This window comes from Carcharhinus amblyrhynchos, chromosome 24, assembly GCF_965287045.1.
Source record: "Carcharhinus amblyrhynchos chromosome 24, sCarAmb.v2.hapA, whole genome shotgun sequence".
NCBI classification, from domain to species: domain Eukaryota; kingdom Metazoa; phylum Chordata; class Chondrichthyes; order Carcharhiniformes; family Carcharhinidae; genus Carcharhinus; species Carcharhinus amblyrhynchos.
The window spans coordinates 35875346-35901872 of NC_137347.1; the positions used below are offsets into that span (position 1 = coordinate 35875346).

At 46.6% G+C, this 26527-nt stretch overlaps 1 protein-coding gene across 2 annotated transcripts in view; it reads left to right on the forward strand.

Moving 5' to 3' along the window:
* The window catches only part of luzp1 (leucine zipper protein 1), a 143754-nt gene that overhangs the window by 10193 nt on the left and 107034 nt on the right, over positions 1-26527 (forward strand). The window contains exon 1 of one of the 2 annotated variants that reach the window (XM_080211513.1): positions 17149-17227. The exons of the other annotated variant lie outside the window; for it this stretch is intronic. The gene's annotated coding sequence lies outside the window, so the exon portion shown is untranslated. Of the gene's footprint in view, positions 1-17148; positions 17228-26527 lie in introns of those variants that run through there. 2 annotated transcript variants of the gene reach the window in all.

A 26527-nucleotide genomic window follows, 5' to 3' on the forward strand; every position in this document is an offset into this window, starting at 1 on the left:
AGTTAGCGGGGAATGATACAGAGCACACAAGTGTGTGGCCTGCCCTTTGCCTCTCACCCATTCTGCTGTTGCTCACCGCTGTGCGTTACCGAGTGCAAGAAATACTGACGCAGGATTGAGTAAATGTGACAAAAGTGGTTTGTTTGTGTGGAGGGTGAGTGCGGATGGGGGGATTGGTTGGGTCTCGCTGTATATGCACGCAGAAGAAGGTGGTTCATTGGTGTGATCCTGGAAGAAGTGTGGCAAGTTGTTACTATGGAGCTGCTTTGCTGCTGATAGTCTCCCAATCCAGTATGGTCAGAATCCTGACCAATGGTCTCTGGGCACAACACGCCTCGCTGGGAGGACCTAATGGAGGAATCGGTTCACCAGCCTTAAGTAATAATGGTTATAACCAAGGCAGGTAGATGGGGTTGAGAAACAGACACAATCATAGAACATAGAACACGACAGCACAAACAGGCCCTTCGGCCCACAAGTTGCACCAATCATATCCGTACCTACAAGGCCGTAGAACTATCTATTACTCCCAATCCCATTAAATCTCTTGGACTCATCCAGAAGTCTTTAAAAGAATGAATCAATTTCTACGGGCGGGATTTTCCAGTCCTTCCCACTGGCAGGATCTTCCAGTCCCGCTGAAGGCGACCGTCCCTCACGGCGGGTGGGCGAGCAGGCCACACACACCAGCGAGACCAGAAGACCCTGCCGGTGGCCGTTGGCGAGCCACCTCCCCTGCCGGGGAACAGGCCGTGATAATCCCACCCAGTGTTTTGGTAGGCGAGGGTCCAGGGATTGTACTCAGTGCACTTGGGGTTGAACTTCAGAATCACATCGGGTTACAGCCTGTCTTGCCCCTTCACTCTGTTCTATTACAGCGTTTCAAAAGTACTTCACTGGCTGTAGAAGTGAAAAACAAACTGTCCCGAAGGAAGTGGTCTTGTCAGTCTGACCACCCTTCCTTCTCTGGAATACTGCCTGTCCCGAGGAGATAAGAAAATACATGTTATCCACTGTCCTGGGAGGCAGGGACTCTTCCTCCCTGTCTGTGCACTTTAGCATCACAACTCCTTAAAATACATCAGAAAGTGACTCATCAAAGCCTCCGTATCTCGTGGTTACCAATTTTAATCGACACTGACAATGGCGGATGTGGGGGAGGAGAGAATTTTTTTTAACCTTGCCTCAACTGCCGAGATCCCAAACTCTGTGGAATTGTGTCCCTAAACTCCTCTTTGCTTCTCTGAAGAGGCTTAAGCCATAGAATCCGACAGTGCAGGATGAGGCCCTTCGGCCCATCGAGTCTGCGCCGACCACAATCCCACCCAGGCCCTATCCCCATAACCCCATCCATTTACCTTAGCTAGTCCCCCTGACACTAAGGGGCAATTTTAGCAAGGCCAATCCACCTGACCGCATCTTTGGACCGTGGTAGGAAACCGGAGCACCCGGAGGAAACTCGGGCAAACATGGCAAGAATGTGCAAACTCCACACAGACAATGACCCAAGCTGGGAATCGAGCCCAGATCCCTGGCGCTGTGAGGCAGCAGTGCTAACCACTGTGCCACCGCGCCTCTGAAAATTCACACTGTACGGTGAGAATCTTATTTCTAAATGTACTTCAGTAGGTTCAGTGGCCTTGTTCGCACACATCCTTTATTTTCTTGTGAGTTTCAGGTTGTGTTATAAAACCAGAAATGCTTTGACTCTGCCCATAAACACATTTCTTTACGTCATTAATCTCAGCTCCTTTTAAAACATTCAGACTGAAAGGTTTATCAGTAAGATTGCCCCCCTCACCCACTCCCATCCCCACACCTTGTGCCATGGTGACGTGTCTGGATTCCAGAGTTGCCAACTCTGAATGTACTCCACACGGGTTCATCACATGACCACCCACCTGGTCAAAAAGCCTTTCCCTGGCTCCCTCTACCGCCCTCCCATTCCCCAACCTACTCCTATCCACTTTCCTGACATCCTTGAATATTTCCATTTATAAAGAAAGGGAGAAAGGGACGCAATTCTTTAAATGCCGCCATGACTTTCCTTCCAAATTGCCCATGGCACTGCCTTAGAGATTGGCACTGTAGTTAGCACTGCTGCCCACAGCACCAGGGATTGCCGGCTTGAGTCTGTGCAGAGTTTGCGTGTTCTCTCCGTGTCTGCCTGGGTTTCTTCCGGATGGTGACCTCACATTTACCAACACTGTACTTCACCTGCCAGACCCTCGTCCACTCACTTAGACTATCTATATCCCTTTGCAGATGTTCAGTGTCCTCTGCATACTTTGCTCCACCACTCATCTTAGTGTCATCTGTAAATTTTGACCCACTACTCTTGGTCTCCAACTCCAAATCATCTATGTAAATTGTATGCAATTGCAGTCCCAACACTGATCCCTGAGGCACACCACTAGTTACTGAACACCAACCAGAAGAATACCCGTTTACTCCCACTCCTTGCCTCCTGTTAGTTAACCAATCCTTTATCCATTCTAATTCATTACCCTTAACACTGTGCACCTTTATCTTATGCAGCAGTCTTTGGTGAATGCCTTCTGGAAATCCAGACATGCCACATCCGCCTGTTCCACACTGTCCACTGTGCTTGTAATGTCCTCAAAGAATTCCACTAAATTAGTCAAACGTGAACTTGCCTTTCATGAACGCATGCTGTGTCTTCCCAATGGGACAATTCCTGTCCAGTGTCTCACTATTTCTTCCTTGATAGATGAAAGCATTTTCTCCACTATAGAAATTGAGCCACCTGGCCTATAGTTACCAGTGCTTTTTGTCTACCTCCTTTTTTAAACAGTAGTGTCTTATATTCGCTGTTTTCCAATCTGCAGGAACCATCCCAGAGTCCAGTGACTTTTGATAAATTACCACGAGTGCATTTGCTATTTTCCCCCACCATCTCTTTTAGTGCCCTGGGATGCATTCCGTCAAGGCCAGGAGACTTGTCTACCTTTAGCCTCATTAACTTACCTACACTGTTGCTTTAGTGAAAATGATTGTTTTTAGGTCCTCAACTGCCATGGCTTTCTTGCCATCAAGTTTTGGGGTGTTATTTGTATCTTCCGCTGTGAAGACTGATACTAAATACCTGTTCAATGCCTCAGCCATTTCCTTATTTCCCGTTATTAAATTCATCTTCTAGTCCTCTAAAGGACCAATGTCTACCTTAGCCACGCTTTCTCTTTTTACATATTTGAAGAATGTCTGTTTTTATATTCTGATTTACTCTCATAATCTATCTTTTCTTTATAGCTTTTTCATGGCTTTCTGTTGACTTTTTAAAGATTTCCCAATCCTCTAGGTTCCCACTAATCTTTGCCACTTTGTATGCATTTTCTTTCAATTTGATACCCCCCTTAATTTCCTTAGATATCCATGGCTGATTATCCTTTCTTCTACAATCCTTCCTTATCACTGGTATACAAGTTTGCTGAGCAATATGAAAAATCGCTTTGAAAGTCCTCCACTGTTCCTCAATTGTCCCACCACAAAGTTTTTGCTCCCAGTCTACCTTAGCCAACTCTTCCCTCATCCCGTTTGTAGTCTCCTTTGCTTAAGCACACGTCACTCCTAACGGATCTTGATTTTTGAACATTGGTGAGGCCACAGCTGGTGTGCAGTTCTGGTCACCTCACTATAGGAAGGATGTGATAGCACCACAGTGGGTGCTGAGGTAATTCACTAGGATAGTGCCTGGGACGGAGTATTTGAGCTACAAAGAGAGGCCAGAGAATCTGGGATTGTTTTCTTTCTAACGGGGAAGGCTGATGGGGGACATGATTGACGGGTATAGACAGGGTGAATAGGAAGCAGTTGTTCCCCTTAGTGAGGGGATCAATCACAAGGGGGCACAGTTTTAGGGTAAGGGGCAGGGGATGCAGCAGGGATTTGAGAAAAGAAAGTTCATTCGGAGTATGGTAGAAACCCTACAGTGCAGAAAGAGGCCATTTGGCCCATCGAGTCTGCACCAACCACAACCCCACCCAGGCCCTACCCCCATATCCCTACATATTTACCTGCTAATCCCTCTAACCTATGCATCTCAGGACACTAAGGGCAATTTTAGCATGGCCAATCGACCTAACCCGCACATCTTTGGACTGTGGGAGGAAACCGGAGCACCTGGAGGAAACCCACGCAGACATGAGGAGAATGTGCAAACTCCGCACAGACAACGATCCAAGCTGGGAATTGAACCCAGGGTCCCTGGAGCTGTGAAGCAGCAGTGCTAATCACTGTGCCACCCAGAGGGTAGTGGGAATCTGGAATGCATTGCCTGGGAAGGTAGTGGAGGCCGGAAACCTTAAAACCTTTAAAAAAATATATTTGGATGAGCATGTGAAACATCATAACATTCAGGGATGTGGGACAAATGCTGGAAAATGGAATTAGCGTGGCTTTAGTGGTAGGTATGGTGGGCGCGGACTTGATGGGTCTTTCCTGCGTTGCTTGACTCTATGGCTGTTTGAGGGTTCCAGTAACTTGTTGAACCGCAAGCAGAATTCCAAATCCTCGGAGAAAGCTCAAGTATTTGAAGGAACGCTGTGTTTCCTGGATTTCTGTAAATGAGAGCAGAGCAACAGGGCTCTTCCGTATTGATTTCAGGAACAAGTCTGAAACAAACACTATTGAAGGGTGGACACATCGGATCACCATGGAAACTATAGTTTGAAAATACTGAAGAGTACAATTTTTGACTTGTGAGTCTTATTACATTCCAGCGAGGTTGAGGAAGCAATGCAGTAACGGCAGTCTTTTCTCCAGCCCTGCACACACAGACTTTGTACTGCTCCTTTATAAAATATCCAGGAGTATACACCCATACTTTAAGAAAATGTTGTTCCTTTGGACACCCACCCAGGAACTGTCTACGTGTGAAAGGCGTCTGCTGATGGTTGTAGCAGAGGAGGGTGTGCGGAGTTAGTGCCTTCAGGGATGGAGTGGATATCATTTTCTTTCTAAAAAGCAATAACAAGATGAAGTATGTAGAATAGTACCAGAGACATTCAAACTCAATTTAGTGAACGACAGACTCAGAGTGGTAATATTTCCGTGCAGTCAGTGACTGCATCCCACTGCAAAGCTCTACTTTTTCCTTTTAGTTTATTAATTAAGCCAGCATTTATCGCCCTTGTGAAAGTGTTGCCTCCTTGCGCTGCTGCAGTTCCTCTGGCGTATGTGCATCCACAGTGCTGTTAGGGAGGCGGTTTCAGGATTTTCATCCAGCAATAGTGAAGGGACGGCAAATATATTTCCAAAGCAGGATGGTGAATGACTTGGAGGGGAACTTGCAGATGGTGATGAGACCTTATTTTCCTAGGCGGTAGAGGCAGCAAGTTTGAACGGTGTTGTTGAAGGAGACTTGTCTAGTTGCTGCAGTGCATCTTGGAGCTGGCTCAGAGACAGTTTCCACTAAGTCAAGCTCAAGAATGTTCAACCGAATTCAGGTTCAAAAGAATTAATGAAATTGTGGGGATCCACTGAACAAGCCATTCACTGGTTAGCACTGCTGCCTCACAGCGCCAGGGACCCGGGTTCAATTCCAGTCTCGGGTCACTGCCTGTGTGGAGTCTCCCTGTGTCTGCGTGGGTTTCCTCTGGGTGCTCTGGTTTCCTCCCACAGTCCAAAGATGTGTAGGCTAAGTGGATTGGCAATGCTAAATTGTCTCTTTGGGTGAGACTAAATTGCCCCTGAGTGTTCAGCGATGTGTAGGTTAGATGGATTGGCCATACTAGATTGCCCCTTAGTGTCCAAAGGTGTGCAGGTTAGGTGGATTGGCCATGCTAGATTGCCCCTTAGTGTCCCAAAATGTGTAGTTAAGGGGATTTGCGGGCCAGATATGAGTGGGGCTATGGGGATAGGGCCTGGGTGGGATAACCTGTTGGAAAATCTGTTGGTGTAAATGTGATGGGCCAACAGGCCTTCTCCTACACTGTAGGGATTCTGTGATTCATAAATGGTGCTACGGTTTTGTCACACCAGGAAAGCTCGTTTCCTGGCTGAATTTTGAAACCAAACAGCATAAGCAAATATAAAGGGAACCATAAGAGAGGATGTTGTACGGATGTCGTGGTTTTTAGGGATTGATGGAGAGACAAACGCAGACAGAGCTGGAAAGATTAGTGCTGCCAAGCTCTGTGTAAATGGCCAAAAGCAATTCGATTTGGATGGATCTGCTGAGTGATGCCGGACAGTTTTCAATGTTTGTCACTCTTTGCACGGTAGGCTGGAATAATTGGGCCCGGGTTTGATAGATGTCTGAACAAGATCTCAGCTTTCGAATCACAAACATTTACTCCTACTTTCTACTAACATTTAGCTTAAGAACATAAACATCACTTTTCGCATTCCACGTGCCCACAGCGGATCCAGTTGTCAGGAAAATATTATTTCGCCTGGTTTTCAGGAGATGCAAAAGTTGGTGGGGTCGAGAGAGAGAAACAGATTCTGCCCCTTCTGAGGATATACAAGAATCCTAATTTATCAGCATCCATAAACTATGGCATTGGCATTGTTTAAATACAATGCAGCATTAACTCACCGTTCTAAATCTGGGGTGTGTGAAGAGTGCGTCAGACAATGGAACTGCTCGAGATGATTTGGCAGGACATTTTCTCGGCTGGGGTTTGGTGTGTTAACTGGAGAAGTGCAGGCTGATTTATTGGGCCGCCGAAGGGAAAGCCAGTTTCAAAAAAAAAATCCAAAACAGGATGTCTGCCGTTTAAAACGTCCAAGTACTTTCGTCACAGTGACCTGTCGCATCGCCCTGAACACTGACCTTACTGTTCGACTCTGAGGCCGTTCTCATTTGCTGCGATTGGGGGGGTTGTGACCAGCCCGGCTAAGGTCAGGGAGCCATTCATCGGGGTGAAAGTGGGGGGAGAGACTGCAGCAAAGTAGTAATTTAAAAACATTCTATTATGTGGGCATCGCAGGCAAGGTCAGCACTCATAAACTAGAAGCAGGAGTAGGCCATTCAGACCTTTGAGCCTGTTCCATCATTCATTTTGATCGTGGCTGACCATCAAATTCAATATCCTGATTGTGCCTGCATGTCTCTTGATCCCTTTGGCCCCAAGAGCTAGATCTAATTGCTTCTTGAAATCACGCACAACATTTTAGCCTCAATTACTTTCTGTGGCAGTGCATTCCACACGTTCACCGTTCTCTGGGTGAAGAAATTTCTCTAAAAGGTTTATCCTCAAACTATGACTCCCCAGTTCTGGACTCCCTCACCATCAGGAACATTCTTTCTGAATCTACACTGTCTAAAGTTTCTCTGAGATTTGTTACTCATCCCTAATTGCCCCATGAGCTGTTTCAGGAGGTATATTTTTACTGGTGTTGCACGGAGCCCCAGGTTAAAGTTCTAAGCACACAGGTTAAAATCTCACATTGCCAGCTGGTGGAATCTATTCAATTCATACAAAACTCTGAAATGTAAAGCTAGTCTCAGTGAATGGTGGCACAGTGGTTAGTGCTGCTGCCTCACAGCGTCAGGGATCTGGCTTGGGTCACTGTGCAGAGTCTGTATGTTCTCCCCATGTCTGCGTGGGTTTCCTCTGGGTGCTCCGATTTCCTCCCACAGTCCGAAAGATGTGCTGGTTAGGTGGATTGGCCATGCTAAATTCTCCCTCAGTGTATCATCCGAACAGGTGCCGGAGTGTGGCGACTTGGGGATTTTCACAGTAACTTCATTGCAGTGTTAATGTAAGCCTACCGACGGCACTAATCAATAAAATAATGGTGTCCGTGAAAGGACCATTGATTTGTTATAAAAACCTGTCTGGTTTACATGTCACCCCAGTGTCGTTGAACTGCCCTCTGAAGCGGTTGAGTGAGCCACTCAGTTCAAGGGCAGTTAGGGATGGGTAATAAATGCTGGGCCAGCCAGCAGCACCCGGGCACATGACCTCTTTCTGCTGGTCAGAATTTCTTCCCTATATGGAAAGAGTGAAGAGGTTTACAATGATGTAGCACCTTTCAGACCCCAGCATACTGCAAAGCACTGCCTAGAAATTTAGCAGGAAGCTCTGATGGCACAGTGGTTAGCACTGCCGCCAGGGACCCAAGTTCGATTCCCGACTCGGGTCACAATCTGTGTGGAGTCTGTACGCTCTCCCGGTGCCTGTGTGGGTTTCCTTCCACAGTCTGAAGATTAGGTGGGTTGGTCATGCTAAATTGCCCCTAAGTGTGCAGGTTAAGGGCACTATGAGATATATGTATATATAATGTATGTTGCGGTTTGGGGTGCACACTGCCCTTTTAAGGTCTCTTTTTATTTTGGGGAAATGATTGAAGGAGTTAAGTTTGTGATGGAGGCGAGGAGGAGGCTTTCAGTCGCATGGGCTGGAATGGGGAGGCAAGGCAGGCAATTTGGATAAATATGTTATTAGAGGGACAGGATCATAGAATCCCAACAGTGCAGAAGGAGGCCATTCGGCCCATCAAGTCTGCATCGACCTCGGTCTCACCCGGGCACTGTTCCCGTATCCCCACATATTTACCCTGCTAGTCCCCTGACACTCGGGTCAATTTATCATGGCCAGTCAATCTAACCCGCACATCTTTGGCGTGTGGGAGGAAATTGGAGCACCCGGAGGAGGCCCATGCAGACACGGGGACAACATGCAAACTCCACACAGACAGTGACCTGAGGCTGGATTTGAACTCTGGTCCCTGGCTCTGGGAGGCAGCAGTGCTAACCACTGTGCTGCCAAACGTGGGCAATTGGGACTAGCTTGGAGGGCAGCATGGACAGATTGGGCCGAAGGGCCTGTTTCTGTACTGTATTGTTCGATGACTCTGATGTTACAGGGTGGAAGCGGGCAAGCGGTCTTTGTGATGGCGAGGACATGGGGTTGAAAGGTCAATTCCGGATGCAAACCTGTCCTGGTTCAGTCTGGAGAGGGGGTGATGGACTCAGTGGCAGGGAGCAATAGGTGGCGGCTTGAGTCTTCCCATTGTTGAGCTGGAAGAAACTGGAACTCAGCCAAGACTGGAGTCTGAATTGAGCGAGTGGAGGGGTGGAGAGATGTGGAGGAAAGGTTGAGCTGTCACAGCACACGGCAGGAGCGAGGTGACAGATTCCCATCCTGTGACATGATTTCCGAAATGATTTCCTCTCGCTTTTAACAGTGGTGTCAGACACATTTTCTGTAGACAAGAATGTTGCTATGTGTACGAGAGATGGAACTGACGTGAATGCACATTTCACACACACACTGGTACCTGCAGTGGCCACTGTTCTCTGCTGCGCTCGATCACAGAATTATTGGCACGGGGATGGAGGGGGTGCGGGTGATGTGTTTTATTCAGTTGCTGCATGGCCTTAAATATGGTAAAGGAATATATCTCTGCAGAATGTATCTCATAGAAACATAGACAATAGGAGCCAGAGGAGGCTATCCGGCACTTCGAGCCTGCTCCGCCATTTTATTAGAATCATGGCTGATTGTCCAACTCCTAATCCTGCTTTCTCCCCATAACCTTTGATCCCGTTCGCCCCGTATCCAGCCGCCTATTGAATACATTCAATGTTTTGGCATTGGGCTCTCAGCAAAATCCTTATTATTTTATACCTCAGAACTGCGGGCAAGAGGCGATCTAGGATTAGACATCCCTCGTGCACAATCTTTCTCATCGATTCTGCTCCAGTAACTTCTTCAACAAAGCCAGGCGATTGTGGGTTGACTTACCGCAGCCGATGACGTGAGTGCAAGTTTACTGTTCCGTGAGGAGACCACAAGAGTGACTTGACTCTGGAACCTTCCCTCTCAGGCAATACCTGGCCTGCGCTCAGTATGTCCCCATGGCCACAGCAGTCAGGACTGAGAAGCTGTTATCCAGGGAGTAACGCCTACATCCTTTTTTTTAAAAAATAAATAAATTGTGGTTGGTTGCGAGGATCTTGGGCAAAGGGAAAAGAAGACTCCTTTTTTTAAAAAAAAAGGCCATCGGTGCCACATTGGCTGCTGGCAAGCATGACCAGAAACACCTAGAATGCGTATCGACCACAATTTTCCAAATGTTTAGGCCAGCAATGTGGGCTCCGTACAATCGCTCCCCATCCCCACATTGTGACCACAATTGCAGTATTAATTCCAATGGGTAATAATTAGAAATTAGATCTAGCTCTTGGGGCTAAGAAGGGTTATGGGGAGAGGGCGGGAATGTGGAACTGAGACACGACAGATCAGCCATGATCTTATTGAATGGCGGGGCAGGCTCGAAGGGCTGGATGGCCTACTCCTGCTCCTATTTCTTATGTTCTTATGTTATGTTCTAAAGGAATCAGAAGGGAGGGGGGGTCAGGATATTGAATTTGATGATCCGCCATGATCAAAATGAAGGGCGGAGCAGGCTCAAGGAACTGAATAGCCTACGCCTGCTTCTAGTTTCTATGTTGAGTGTAAAACTGGGAACAGAAGCAGACCAACGAGTCTGCCCCATCACTCAACATGATTTTTGGCTGATCTTCTGCAGCAGCTTCACTTTCCCAACTTTGTCCCTTGATCCCCCGAGAGACCAAAAATCTTTCTAGCCCCGCCTTGGATATATTCAACGATGTGGCATCCCAAGGCTCTCTGGGCTGGAGAATTCCCAAGGTTGACATCCCTGTTGAGTGAAGAAATTCCTCCTCGTCCCAAAATGATGGACCCCTTATCTAGAGGATGTCTGCCCCCACCACCACCCCCAATCTCCCCCCGCTCCAGATAAAGGATTTTCCAGATAGGGGGGGATAGCCCCCTTCGGAATCTCGCATGTTTGAATGAGACCGCCTCTCATTCTTCCGAAATCCAGGGAGAATTGGCCTCCCGTTGCTTCGGCCCCTCATCCCAGGAACTGATTTGGTGAAAATCCCCTTTAATATCTTCCCATGGGCTTGGGGATCAAAACTGTGGTCTGTAGCTAGATTTATTTCATCCTGTTATATACAGTGTTACTGTGGATGGAATTAACGTTCCAAGTAGTTGGGTGGCACGGAAAACACAACACACTGTTCCAAAATGCGTGCAACTTCCTTCCATTTTTATTCAGTGTTAAGAAGGCTGGTACTACCAATACATTATTCTTTTTGATTTGATTTATTATTGTCACATATATTAACATACAGTGAAAAGTATTGCTTCTTGCACGCTATACAGACAAACATACCGTTCATAGAGAAGGAAATGACAGAGTGTAGAATGTAGTGTTACACTTGGGGTGTAGAGAAAGATCAATTTAATGTGAGGTAGGCCCGTTCAAAAGTCTGACAGCAGCAGGGAAGAAGCTGTTTTTAAGTTGGTTGGTACACGCCCTCAGACTTTTTCCCAACGGAAGAAGGTGGAAGAGAGAATGTCCGGGGTGAGTGGGGTCCTTAATTACGCCGGCTGCTTTTTTCCATGCAGCAGGAAGTGTAGCCATCAGTACAATAAAAAGGCTACAACTAGTAAAACTAATGTCATAGTTTTTTAGTTTGCAATTTTTGCCCCACCCCTCTGTTTAAAAAAAAAAGTTGGATTTCCTGTCCTGTCGCAATGAGTTGTGGGATAGGAAAGGGTTGTGAGAGCATTTGTAAGGTGAGACATTGAATTACGTGGCTCCTGGTTAATCAACAAGTTACATTCTTACGGAGCCTTTAACATGAAATATCCTGAGGCAGTTCACAGGACGATGATAAAATCAAATACGAAACTGAGCAACGTAAGAATCCATAGATTTGTACAGTGCAGAAAGAGACTATTTGGCTCATCGAACCTACACCAACAACAAGCCTACCCAGGCCATAATCACGTAACACTACGTATTTACCCTGCTAGTACCCCTGACACTAAGGGGCAATTTAGCATGGCCAATCCACCTAACTCGCACATTTTCGAACTGTGTGAAGAAACCGGAGCACCCGGAGGAAGCCCACACAGACACGGGGAGAATGTGCACCCTCCACACCGACAGCGACTGAAGGCCAGAATCAAACCCAGGTTCCTGGCACTGTGAGGCAGCGGGGCAAACCACTCTGCCACAGTGTCGCCCTCTAGAGTTGTTGGCCTGGATTTTCATCATCAATTTGGGTGGAGCCAAAGAAATGATGCATCATAGTTGGGGGCCATTTGGCCCATCTTGTCCATGCTGAACCAAAGACACCCAGGTGCCCTTTCTAATCTTGTTACCATCTGGGAATTAGGGCATCTTTTGAGATTCCCTCATTCAGATGACGCCTCACATCTCCTTTTAAGGAACGGTGAACCAGGATGCTTTTAAAAACACGGCCTAATGCCATGGAAATTTCAGAGAATGAAGACATATGTCCCAGCAGAATTGGCTAGTTCGCAAATGCTAGATTTAAGTTTCAATCCAGATCCTTTAAAGGCAGTCCCAAAAATCTCACAGTACAGGAATTGGTTTGGGATTCCTGGATTTGAGACCACCCGCCATTTTTAAAGAATTCCCAAGTCAACACAACCAAGTATTAAGTCAGATAGTCAAAAGCTTCATCAGAGAGGCAAAAGTGGAGAGGTATAAAGAGGATATTCCAGAGACTGGGGTGCAGGCCGAAGCACCCAGTATTAGTGACCGATTTGGTTTACCCTTAAAAGGGAATTTGACCCTGAGAAGTGAGGTGATGCACTTTGGAAGGAGTAATCTAACATGAAAGTACTCAATAAATGGTGGAACACTAGGAAATTCTGTGGAACAAATGGCCCTTGATGTGTTTGTCCCCAGATCTCCGAAGGCGGAAGGGCATGTCAGTAGGGTGGTGAAAGAGGCATATGGGCCGCTTGCCTTTCTCAATCAAGGCATAGATTACAAAAGCAGGGAAGTCATGTTGGAGTTGTATAGAACTTGATGAGGCCACAGCTAGAGTACTGTGTGCAGTTCAGAAGGGTGTGATTGCTCTGGTGGGGGGGATGCAGAGAAGATTCATCAGGAGGCTGCCTGGGATGGAACATTTAAGTTATGAAAGAGTGGTTGGATAGGCTTGGGTTGTCTTCATTGTGTGGAGATGCCGGCGTTGGATTGGGGTAAACACAGTAAGAAGTCTGACAACACCAGGTTTAAGCCCAACCGATTCTTATTGTCTTCATTGGGGCAGAGAAGACTGAGGGTGACCTGACTGAGGTGTACAAGGTTATGAGGGACATGGACAGGGTGGATAAAGAGCAGCTATTCTGCTTAGTTGAAGGGTTAGTCACGAGGGGACGTGGGTTCAAGATAAGGAGCAGGAGGTTTAAGATGGATATGAGGAAAATACCCAGAGAGTGGTGACGGTCTGAGATGCACTGCCTGGGAGGGTGGTGGAGGTGGGGTGCCTCACATCCTTTAAAAAGTACCTGGACGAACACTTAGCCCTGAATATTGTGATGTGCTATGGGCCAAGTGCTGGCAGATGGGATTAGGTGGGAGTTCAGGTGTTTCTAATGAATCGGTGCAGACTCGATGGGCCAAAGGGCCTCTTCTGCACTGTATGATTCTATTCTATGAAATATATACTTTGCATCTGCAGCAAAATAGACAGACCCTGGGGCAGGATCAGCAAGCTCCTTTGGAATATTAATTATAATGTATTAAAAATTTTCCATGTCAGTTTTAATTTGCACATTTATCAAAAGCAACATGAGGATAAACCTGTTCTACGCAGCAGCTGGTTAGGATCTGGAATTTGTTTTACGCTTGTGGGACATGGGCATCGCTGGCTGGCCAGCATTTATTGCCCAATCCATATTTCCCTTGGAGGGCAGTTGAAAATCAGCCACGTTGCTGTGGCTCTGGAGTCACGTGTAGGCCAGACCAGGTCAGGACTGCAGGCATTAGTGAACCAGATGGGTTTTTCCCATAACAGTTTCATGGTCATCATAGATTCTTAATTCCAGATTTTTTTTTTATTGAATTCAAATTCCACCATCTGCCGCGACGGGATTCGAATCCGGGTGCCCAGAACATTAGCTGAGTTTCAGGATTCATAGTCCAGCGATAATACCACTCAGCCATCACCTCCCCTCGATGCACTGCCTGAGAGTGTGGTGAAGGCCGATTCAATCATGGCTTTTCCACAGGGAATGACAATGGTTAAGAATCTGAAGAGGAGAAAGAAAATATCGGGGCACCAGGGAAAAGGTTTGGAGTTAGCTGGCATAGACGGCACAGGCTGAATGGCCTCCTTTTGACCTGTGACCATTCTACAGGCAGGATTTTACTGCCTCGTTCATCCCGAAACCACAAAATCCCACCCGAGGTCAATGGACCTTTCTAGAGTCCGGCCCCTCGCCCGCTCCAATTCCCATGGCAGGCGGGACTGTAAAATTCTGACCTATGATTCATAGTGGAAAGTGCCTCTGTGAACTTGTCAAACTTGTAGATGTAAAGATATAGACTCGGAGGTGAAATCCCTTTAATACTAATCTCCATTGGAGGAATTTATCACTCGCTCCCAGCTATTTGCACTGTAATCCGAATAAACCTCAGTACAAATGTTTACTGCATTTTTGGGGGAAGGCATTGTTCAGCACAAGATTTTAACAACATTTCCTGAAACCACAACATGATAAAGTCGGAGAAAAATGCTGAACAAAAGTCCCCTTAACCCATAGAATCCTACAATGCAGAAGTAGGCCATTCAGCCCATCTGCACTAACCACAATCCCACCTAGGCCCTATTCTGTAACCCCATATATTTACCCTGCTAATCCCCCCGACACTAGGGTCAATTTACCATGGCCAATCCACCTACCCGCACATCTTTGGACAGTGGGAGGAAACCAGAGCCCCTGGCGGAAACCCACACAGACAGGGGGAGAACTCCGCACAGACTGACCCGAGGCTGGAATTGAAGCTGGGTCCTTGGCGCTATGAGGCAGTAGGGCTAACTGCAGTACCACCGTGCTGCCCATTGTGGCACAGCAGCAGTATGCCCTTGTAATAATGCACCTTCATCCCAAAACACGACTGTACGTAAAAGGGTTTAGCTAGCTTTGTATCTGTGTTCCAGCGGACACAAGCATTCGTTTGCCCTGTAAGCACTGGGTCCATAATTGGCTCCCTCGGATGTTTATCAGTCCCGAGGGCTAAACTTCAGAACAGGGAAGTTTCTCCCAAAAGAGATTAAACTTTTTGTTTTGAAACTCAGTAAAAGGGATACAAAATGCCTATATTTGGGAAGTTCAGGTCTCGAAATCCAATGCGTTAGGATTGAAAGGCTGCATTTTGTTTCTGCAAAAAAAAAGCTGTTTTGCATATTTTCACTGCAGTACTTAACTTGTTTTATTCATTGGGGTAAGCAGAATGCAGGATGCATTTAGAGAAGATAACTATGGAATCCTTATCTCTACAAAGACTTGCGTTTATGTGTTGTTAATATTGTGAAATGCCCTGACAGCGTTATTCATAACAAATTAACACCAAGCTGATCAAAGAACTTTTCAGAAGCATCTTGAAGGAAGACAGGGAGGCAGAGCGACGTGGGTGGAGGGGGAGGTGGGTTGGAATTCTAGAAACTCGGGCTGGTGTAGACAGCTGCAGGCACAGCTGTCAGTGGCAGGGTGCTTAAAACCAAGAGTGCACAAGATACCCAAGCTGGAGGAGTGTAGGGTGAGAGGAGGTTAGAGTTAGGGAGGGCAGTGCCAAGGAGGGATTTGAAAATGACACTGAGGGTGGCTGCAGAGTTCTGGTGGCCCTCCGGTTTGTGGAGGGTGAGTGTTTTGAGGGCAGCCAGGACTAACCCAGAGGGAACAAAAGTTCAGCCGAGGGAGGGCAGAGACACAGCGAGAGGAAGTGAACTGGATTTGAGGCTGGAAGGTCGTTTCAGGAACGGGAGGATAATGAGGATGTGAATATTCCTGGTTCGGAGTCAGGGAGAGGGGTCGATCCAGTGACCAGGGAATGGGGTTTGTCACGAAGACCCAAAGACAAGGGGCAGGATTCTCCCGCCTCCCAGCAATGGGAGGCGTTACGCCATTAGCCGGCAGCAGGATCTTCGAATCCCGTCACTGTCAATGGGATTTCCTATTCAAATCATCCCACATCACTGGGAAAACCATGGGTGAAAATCCCTTAGTCGCCACACTCCGGTGCCTGTTCGGGTGCACTGAGGGAGAATTTAGCATGGCCATTGCACCCTAACCAGCATGTTGTTGGAAGATCGTGGTTCATAGAACCTTACAGTGCAGAAAGAGGCCCATCGGCCCATCAAGTCTACACCAAACACAATCCCACCCAGGCCCTACCCCCATATCCCTACATGTTTTACCCACTAATCCCTCTTAACCTGCGCATCCCTGGATACTAAGGGGCAATTTCTTAGCGTGGCCAATCAACCCAACCTGCACATCTTTGGACTGTGGGAGGAAACCGGAGTACCCGGAGGAAACCCACGCAGACACGTGGAGAACGTGCAGCCTCCACACTGAGAGTGACGGGAGGCCGGGAATCGAACCCGGCTCCCTGGCGCGGTGAGGCAGCAGTGCTAACCACCGTGTGAGGAATGTCTTGATTTAAATCCTTCAAGGGGGATGTGGCGGGGGGGGGGAGCCAGGCCATACAGGGTGCAATGAGTTGATGCTGCGGGACTGTTGTTGACTGATTTTTAACTGGCTGTTGAAATGTGTGGGCAAATCAAACCAAAATCCACATTTTAATAATGACTTGAAGAAGCACACTTTAAACGGTGGCAGCATGTAATCTATATTTTCAACTTGGGTCTGCCTTCCAAACATTATTCCTGCAATCCGTTCACTGCTGGGTCTGTTTCAGATCAGGCAGCTCCCCCCCCCCCTCCTCCTGCCATTGAGGACAAGATTAAAGAGGGAATGCAGCTCTTAACTTTACGCAGCTTGGCATGTTATGTCCACGCAGGTACAATCCTGCAGCAGCAGCTGAGATCTGCAGTGGAAAACTCCTCTTTTGTGTTAACTCCCGTTCACTTTGCAGCGAGAGTTTTGTTTTAAATTTGGAAGGATGGTGCTGCTTCTGGTTTGAGTCTGCTCGGATTGCGGTGAATCGGGAGTGAACCTGGATGAATAATTCATGATGTTGCAGTGACTTTATGGAAATGATCCTGCAGTGGGGACTGCAGACTTTGCGATGCACACGTTTTTTCTCGCTCCGCAGCTGAGTCCGTGCTTTAGTTTAAAGCTTGCTCAGTCTGCGTGAGTTAGGCTGCTGTGTGAGTGAACGATGCCAAAGTCACCATATGTCGGCACTGTGGGCAAAGTATATTAACATGCAATCAGTAAGTGGCTTCTGTTTTCTCTTAAGAAAGCTGAATGAGAGAGTGAGGTCTACAATGCCCGATGTTGACACTGAAAATAATAGTCACACAGATAAGGCCGTGGTTAGGTGATAGACTTGGTGTTTCAAAGAGTTGTAGATTATGGGAGGCTGGGGAGAAACCTTGCAATTTTGATATCATAGAATCCCTGCAGTGCAGAAGGAGGCCATTTGGCCCATCCAGTTTGCACCGACCACAATCCCACCCAGACCCTTTTCCTGTAACCCCACACATTTACCCTGCTAACACTAAGGGTCAATTTAGCACGGCATATCAACCCAAACCCACACATCTTTTGGAGTGTGGAAGGAAACCGGAGCACCCAGAGGAAACCCATGCAGACACGGGGAGAATGTGCACACGGGGTGGCCAGAATCAAACCCGGGTCCCTGGTGCTGTGAGGCAGCAGTGCCACCCAAGGAAGGGATGAATTATATTGCAAGTTGGTCCTAATAAGAGGTAATTTGAACACAGCAAGAGGGCTACAAGAGAGGAGGAATATCGCAGCCAGTTTTTGGTCACTGTTCAGTTAATCTTGTTGTTAAATCCGCTTGTGTAAATTTCCATTTGCGACGACTGTGAAACCTTGTCATGGTTGAATAGACACTCAGCATTCATTCTGTCTCCGCTCACACACAATGTGGGCAAGGTATCAGCGGCAGCAAAAGACTTTGTTGAATGATGGCTTCTGAATCTCCCCTGTAGCTGCCACTGTGGGGTTCTTGTGGCACAATGGGTAGCATCCCTGCCTCTGAACTAGAAGCTCTGGGTTCGGGTCCCACTCCAGGACCCAATGGTCAAGGAAGGTGCGCCCATAATGCAGCCAAAACAGGTTGGGCGTCACCTTATTAATCCTTCCAACACTCAACAGTGGCAGGCAGTAAGGGTTTGGGTCAGACATGTGGTGGAAAGATATTGGAACCGCCACCATCACTATCCATAGACTAGACTACAACACGCGTGTAAAAGTTACCACAGCAGCTTGGACCACTCTGGGGGGTGCCGCTTGGCTCAGTTGGTTGGTGGAACCCCAAACTAAGGATCAGATATTAGTGCCAAACACATGGGGTTCACTCTCCATACTGTCTGGGGTGGATTTGGGGTCCTGTCTTCTTGCCCCACCTGCAGTGCAGATCATGGTGTTATGGTCAAAAAAACTGAGGAAGTTGCTATTGTCCATTGAGAATTTAGACACCTTACACATACAGACACGGATCCTGGCAACATTCAAAACCCTCAGTCTGGGGAACTGAGCAGACATCTCTCTAGAACAGCGAGGCAAACCTTTCCTTGCCCTATCCTAATACCTCAGCTGGTGTCTTGGGTTTTGGGTCAGGACCCCAACACCGTCAAAAGAGGAAGAAGCAGCACTAACCCTGCACAGTGGGGGAGCATTCACTCGGAAGTACTTTTTCCCTGAATTGGCTGATTATAGGCCGGAGAGCATGTTCGCCAAAAAAATGAAGGATGGCGGGTGAGTTCTGGAAGCTAGTCATTCAGTAGGTGACCTCGTACGCAGTTGCAGGTAACAGAGAGAGGATGCCCCCCCTCCACCGTCTCCAGCCACCGCCCCCCCCCTCCCCTGCCAATCTTAAAGTGCCCTGTCAGCAACTTTTCCCATTTTAAATTGAAAATGTGATGGTCCTTGCAAAACTGTCCAAGTGGGGAGAAAAATTCTGACCCCCATATTGCACGTCTGGTGCATCCCAACATATGATTTTCTACCCATTAGTGTTCACGGAATGAGCAATTTCTATCTCAAAAATGTGACATTTGTTCTTTGCCACCATACTCATAGCATCCCCACAGGAGGCCATTCTGTCCATCAGGTCTGCACCGATCCTCTGAAAGAGCATCTCACCCAGACCCACCTCTTCGCCCTATCCCTGTAACCCTGCACAATTACCAGGGCCAATCCACCTAACCTACACATCCTGGGACACTAATGGGGCAATTTAGCATGGCCAGTCCCCCTAACCTGCATATCTAAGAACACTAATGGGGCAATTTAGCATTGCCAATCCACCCAACCTGCACATCTTAGGACACTAATGGGGAAATTTAACATGGTTAATCTAACTAACCTACACGTCTTGGGACACTAAGGAGCACAGACATAGGAAGAACATGCAAACTCCACACAGACTGTCACCCAAGGCTAGAATTGAACCTGAGTTCCTGGCGCTGTGAGGCAGCAGTGCTAACCACTGTGCTGCCCATTCTTTTTCATTTAATGTTTTGCGAGATAAGGGAGTGATTGGCAAGGCTGGCAGTAATTCTTCCATGTCCTTCAGGGCTTGATATAACTGTTTAACCTACTCTGCGCGAGGTGAAGAGTGAATTGGACTGGTGCCATTATAGGCCAGAGCAGACAAGGGCAAAAGTTGCCCTCACTGAAGGGCATGAGTGAAATAACGAGTGCAACAACTCAACTCTTTGGTCATTTTTTTTTCCAAAACCAGGTTTCTTTTTCTCTTTTCCCCTAGGTTTTGTAGGTAAACTTAAAAATCTCAAACTGCCGTGATGGGATTGGGGGTCTCAATGAGCCTAACCTCTGCCGTAACAGTTACACTATCATGCCCATTTATATAAAAAGAAGCTGCCAGTGACTGTGTGCCTGGACAGAAAGCAGAATTACAGCAAGTTAATTGAATTGTCCCAGTCCAAATCTGTTTTAGTGTACACCCTGCTGCGCAACCAGCTTCCTGGAGTTCACAGCTACGGTGGCCTGGAGTTTAGCACTGGTGATTACCAAGTAATTAGGCAGCAGATACAAACAGAACTCATCTTGCTGATTGAAGCACTGTTCACTGCAGGCAGCATCGCCTTTTAACCTTCCAAACGCACCCAGACGCTGGAGGTAGGTCTGTGTTCGGGAGCCAGGTGAAGGAAGTAATTTCAGAGTAAATTACTGATTATGATGGCGCGGCTGTCGTTTACTTTGTGTGTGCTTGAAGCAGGTTGACACGTAGCAGGCAAAGCCTTCTAATTTCACTGTATTTGTATATAATATTATCTGTCTATGGTAATTAAAACAAGCTGGTCTCGGTCCATTGTTCCGAGTGACCATAAAGTCTGTTCTCAGATCTTTTCCTATCGTTAAACATACTAATTTTACTTGCCATTTGGGAAAAAAGCATTTATTTAGCACCTTTCATGATCTCAGGACATTCCGAAGGCCTCCACAGCTTTGAATTTTTTTTTAATTCATCCGTGGGATATGGGCGTTGCTGGGTAGCCAGTATTTATTGCCCATCCCTAGTTGCCCGAGGGCATTTGAGAGTCAACCACACTTCTGGCTTTGGAGCCACATATAGGCCAGACCAGGTAAGGGTGATCTTGTCTGCATGAGATTCCTCCGGGTGCTCTGGTTTCCTCCCACAGTCCAAAGATGTGCGGGTTAGGTTGATTGGCCATGCTAAATTGCGTCTTAGTGTTGGGGGCTAGTAGGGTTATGGGGATAGGGTCTTAGTGGGATTGTGGTCGGTGCAGACTCAATGGACCAAATGACCTCCTTCTGCACTGTAGGTTTCTATGATTTCCTTCTCTAAAGCTCATTTGCAAACCAGATTTTTTTTTCTGACAATGGTTTCATGGTCATCAGTAGCTTCTTAATTCCAGATTTCTCTCTCATTGAATTCAAATTCCACCATCTGCCGTGGCGGGATTCGAAACCAAGTCCCCGGAACATAAGCTGAGTTTTTGGATTAATAATCTAGCGATAATGCCACTAGGCCGTCGTTTCCTTGAGTGACAATATTGTCGCTGATATAATGTTGGAACAATGGTAGCCAATTAGTACACAGCAAGCTCCCACAATCAGCAGTTGGTAATGACCAGACAGCTGCTTTTTTTTGTGTGTGATATTGTCCGGGAGATAAATATTGGCTGGAACACCGGGGGAAACTCCCCTGCTGTCATAGTTCCATGGGCATCGTCATCGACCAGAGAGAGGACAGGTGAACATCTCGTCGATAAGCTGATGCCTCTGACAATGTAGCATTCCCTCGAGGCGTGCACATGGGAGAGTCAGCAAAAAGCCTCCCCAGGGTGAGGTTTGAACAAGCAACCTCTGACTCAGATGCAAGCATGCTACCATTTTGCTCTCTTATACTGCAGTTGCAAGTTCTTATCGGATCACAATTGCTTTGAGCTTGTGTCACGCTAATGGGTCAAAAGGGCTTGCCTAAGCATCATATTGCAAGTGATGATGAGCAGACTGATTCCCCGAACCACCCAGTCTTAGGCAAGACTTAAAACAAATGAGACCAGAAGCTTTGTTTCAGCCAGTCAATAGGTTGAGACTTGACATTGCTGAAGATGGTGTGATTTGAGGTATTGTGCAATATCTAACAAATTCTTGAAGGTCCTTTATGGTAAAACTCCGTCTCCCTCTGCTCAGTTATTGACTTTGCTAGTTTGGAAGCTTTGTATCAACTGGTTTAATTGGTAAAGGGAGAGCTTGTCATCCTAAGGTTGCGTTGGCTTTTATTCGATATTTAACTTTCACTCCCCATCACTTTCGTTTCTACCATTTAACCCTTGCGCTGATTCAGTTTAGTCATAGAGGTTTACAGCATGAAAACGGGCCCTTCAGCCCAACTTATCCATGCTGACCCTTTTTTGTTAAACTTCTAAGCTAGTCCCAATTGCTTGCATTTGGCCCATGTCCCTCTATACCCATCTTACGCATGTAACTGTCTAAATGCTTTTTAAAAGACAAAATTGTATCCGCCTCTACTACTATCTCTGGCAGCTTGTTCCACTCACCATCTTCTATGGGAAAAAAATTGCCCCTCTGGATCATTTTATATCTCTCCCCTCTCAGTTTAAAGCTATGCCCTCTAGTTTTAGACTCCCCTATCTTCGGGAAAAGATGTTGACTGTCCACCTTATCTATGCCCCTCATTATTTTATAGATTTCTATAAGATCACCCCTAAGCTTCCTATGCTCCAGAGAGAAAAATCCCAGTCTATCCAGCCTCTCCTTATAACTCAAACCACCAAGTCCAGGTAACATCCTAGTAAATCTTTTCTGCACTCTTTCTAGTTTAATAATATCCTTTCTATAATAGGGTGACCAGAACTGTACACAGTATTCCAAGTGTGGCCGTACCAACGTCTTGTACAACTTCAACAAGACGTCCCAACTCCTGTATTCAATGTTCTGACCGATGAAACCAAGCATGCTGAATGCCTCCTTTACCATTCTGTCCACCTGTGACTCCACTTCTAAGGAGCTATGAACATGTATCCCTAGATCTCTTTGTTCTGTAACTCTCCCCAACACCCTACCATTAACTGAGTAAGTCCTGCACTGGTTCGATTGACCAAAGTGCATTATCTCGCATTCATCTAAATTGAACTCCATCGTCAGAAGAGAGTTCCGCTCTTTTCTTTTCTATCCTTCTTGGTCTCCCTGTGCATAGTGAGTAATGATACGGGTCTAACCTGTCTGAACCTGCTGGACTATTGGAGGTGAAAACAAAAACATTTGATTTTTTTGACATTATTTTTTAAATGTATTTGAATCCTGGGCTAGGGGTGTAAGTTTCAAACCAAATCTGATCTATATTGTACCCTCATTCAATCTGTTCAGGTGCTCAATTGAAAGTGACAGATTTTTCCTAAATGAAGATGGAGAAGTTGGGACAGTTTTCCTTGGAGAAGATTAGGAGATAGGTCTGGGCAGAATGGATAGGAGGAAAGCTGTTCCCATTGATGGAAGGATTGAGAATCAGAGGCCATCAATTTGAGGTGATTAGCAGAAGAACATGAGGTCTTGTGGCGCAGTGGCAGCATCCTTACCTCTGGGCCCGATGCTGTGGGTTCAAGTCCCACTTCAGGACTTGGTCACAGAAGGCCACTACATAACGTGGCCAAACAAGTTGATTATCTGCCTGCATATCCTTCCAATATTCGTGATGGTAGAGGGTGAGAGTAGGAGAGTTTCCTGCTCCGCCATGCTGCAGAATGCAATGGCAAACCCACTGCAGCACTTTGCCAAGCACCATCATGGACCAATCCAGTGGAAGTCCACGGTCGCCAACGTGCTTCCAGGACATGATACCAGGACGAGCGAAACGAGCATTGATGACACGAGAAAGAGTTTTCTTCAGCAGCGAGTGACCTGAAAGGCACTGCCTAAGAGTTTAGAGGAGGCAGACTCAATCGTGGCTTTCCAAAGAGAGAACTGAGGAGGGGAGAGGAACGTGTGTGTGTGTGTGTGGCCAGCAAGTGGCACGAGGTGAATTGCTTTTGCACACAGGATGGGCCAAATGGTCTCTGTCTATGCTGTTTAGTAAGAAGTCTCACAACATCAGGTTAAAGTCCAAAAGGTTTATTTGGAATCATGAGTTTCCAGAGCGCTGCTCCTTCATCAGGTGAGTGGAGAGTTAGGTTTCACAAGCATATGTAGACATATATAGGCGTATATAGACAAAGACTCAATTCAATTCTCTCCACTCTCACCTGATGAAGGGGTAGCGCTCTGAAAACTCATGATTCCAAATAAACCGGTTGGACTTTAACCTGGTGTTATGAGACTTCTTACTGTGCCCTCCCCAGTCCAATGTTAGCATCTCCACAAAAACTGAGCCTGATCTTTGTGAATCTGAGAGTGGGTTAAGGATTTTTGGAATCTAAATGGTAGAACCTGGAATCTAAATGATGAACAAAAACCTAGCTCAGGCTTCACAATCTCAAGGCCAGGAAGGGAGTTTCCATGTCGATTTATCAGCTAGAGCAGAGTTCACCCTCCTCGAGCTAACTTCTAATGAACTCGGCATTGCTGGAGTGGGTATTTTTTTTTAAATTCACATTTGCATTGTTTACAGTGCTAACTGTAGTTAACTGGATTGGCTGAAGGCTTGGAATGAATCCAAAGCAACAGGCCAGGCTGAACAAGGTCTTTTGAGTCTTTATTATTTTTGTAAGGAAATGCCTCGGAGGTTCTGTTTGACTAAAGGGAAAAGTATTTGAAGTATCAAACTGCTAGGAATCTCTCAATGATTCGCCTTCAACTTGGAGACGGGGATTGAATGTTCTCCGCAATGGCTGGTGTCTTTACGCTCAGAATACATCTGGACTTTGGAGGTCTGTTGTGTTGTCAGCCGAGTATATTTCCAAGTGTTAGTTCAAAAGTAAGGACAATCCTGAATATTTTTCCAACTATTTCATTCAGTAGACCCTAGTCTAACAGCAATGTAAATAATGTGGCCAAGTCACGCAACCTGATCATTTTAAGTTAACTGGAGATACGAGTGCTCCAACCCTAATGCAAATGCCTGGATATCCCTTACAAAACATGTTTACTCGGCTACTGCTCAGATAAAGGAGAGGTTTTTTTATGTACTGGTAATGATACATAACCAGACCCGCACAAACATTTCAAATGAAATTACCTTGTAGAATATCCCACGGTCTCCAACACAATGCAGCTGCAGTAAGCTATCATAGGGAGAGGCACAAAATAATTAGAATTCACATTTTCTCTTTCAACTTTAGATGTGGGTTTCAGATTCTGCTCAGCACTGCTTTATCTCCAAAGCCAGTCGATTTAGTCCTAACTTTTTTAACGTGTTCCTCCTGGGCTCGTACAATGAGGCAACTGTATCAGCCTCCCATACAGCACCTAGCAAACCCACCCATATTCCAGCTGGAACTCCCAGGGTCACTGGTCAGTATCAGGGCTGCTGGTCAGTACAGGGCTATTGGTTGGTGTTGGGGCTGCCAGTGAGTGTCGGAGTTACTTTTCTCTCTAGAACGGTTAATCCAAAAGTGGTAATTTAAAAAAAATTCACATGAAGAAACAAAGCCCTCATCTAACGTTATAAATTTGTTTGGTGTGAATAATGTCTATTCTACAACAGTTAGAGCACGGGCTCTGACCCAGGTTCAGCTGACTGTAGTTTTAGGAAGTTTGAGCAGCTTTTGGGTTTCTTTATACTCTTTCTGTTGTTTATTGTATCCCATAATTGAACTGAAATACCCGCATCCGAGAGAGAGTGCCCAATCTGCAGAGAGCATTCATCCCACAAATAGAGAATCCTTTCAGGTTATCACAGCTCCAGGTTCCATCCTGTGTCTTCAGAAGGATTGCTAACACTGGGGACCTCGACTCCAGCACACAGCTCCTGAGGACCTGTGTTCGAATCCCGCCACTGCAGACGGTGGAATTTAAATTCAATAAAGTAAAGGTGTGGAATAAAAAGTCTAAGGCACAGTGGTTAGCACTGCTGCCTCACAGCGCCAGGGACCTGGGTTCAATTCCAGCCTCGGGTCACTGTCTGTGTGGGGTTTGCACCTTCTCGCCATATCTGCACGGATTTCCTCCGGGTGTTCTGCTTTTCTCCCACAGTCCAAAGATGTGTAAGAATATAAGAAATAGGAGCAGGAGTAGGCCATCTAGCCCCTCGAGCCTGCCCCGCCATTCAATAAGATCATGGCTGATCTGTCGTGGCTCAGTTCCACATTCCCACCCTCTCCCCATAACCCTTAATCCCCTCTCTTATCAAAAACAATCCCCTCTCTTATCAAAAATGCTAAGTTGGCCCTAGTGTCAGGGGATTAACAGGGTAAACTAGCAGAGCTCAAAGGGGGTTTTTCGTGACTCTGCCAGTATTTTCTGTAACTTCCAAATGCATCAACAATAATAACAAACTAACAGCATCATCGACACGGCAAAACATCCCACGACGATTTGTCGGAACACGCTCGGAGAAGATTTGGCACTGAACCACATTCAGGATAGGTTGGTCAAAGAGTGAGATTTTAAGGTGTGGCTTAAGGGAGGGAGACTTTTTATTCATTCGTGGGACATGGGTGTCGCTGGCTGGCCAGCATTTATTGCCCATCCCTAGTTGCCCTTGAGAAGGCGGTGGCGAGCTGCCTTCTTGAATCGCTGCAGTCCCCGTGCTGTGGGTTGACCCACAATGCCGTTAGGGAGGGAATTCCAGGATTTTGACCCAGCGACTGCGAAGGAACGGCCGATATATTTCCAAGTTAGGATGGTGAGTGGCTTGGAGGGGAATTTGCAGGGCCTGAGTGGGATTGTTGTCAGCGCAGATTCAATGGCCTTTCTCTGCACTGTAGGGGTTCTTTGATTCTATAATGATGGCTATGAATCGATTGTCATAAAAACCCATCTGATTCATTAATGTCCTTTTCAGAAAATAAATCTGCCACCTGGCTCCAGATCTACAGTAATGTGGTTGACTCTTAAATGGGCCTCTGAAGTAGCCTATCAAACCACTCAGTTCA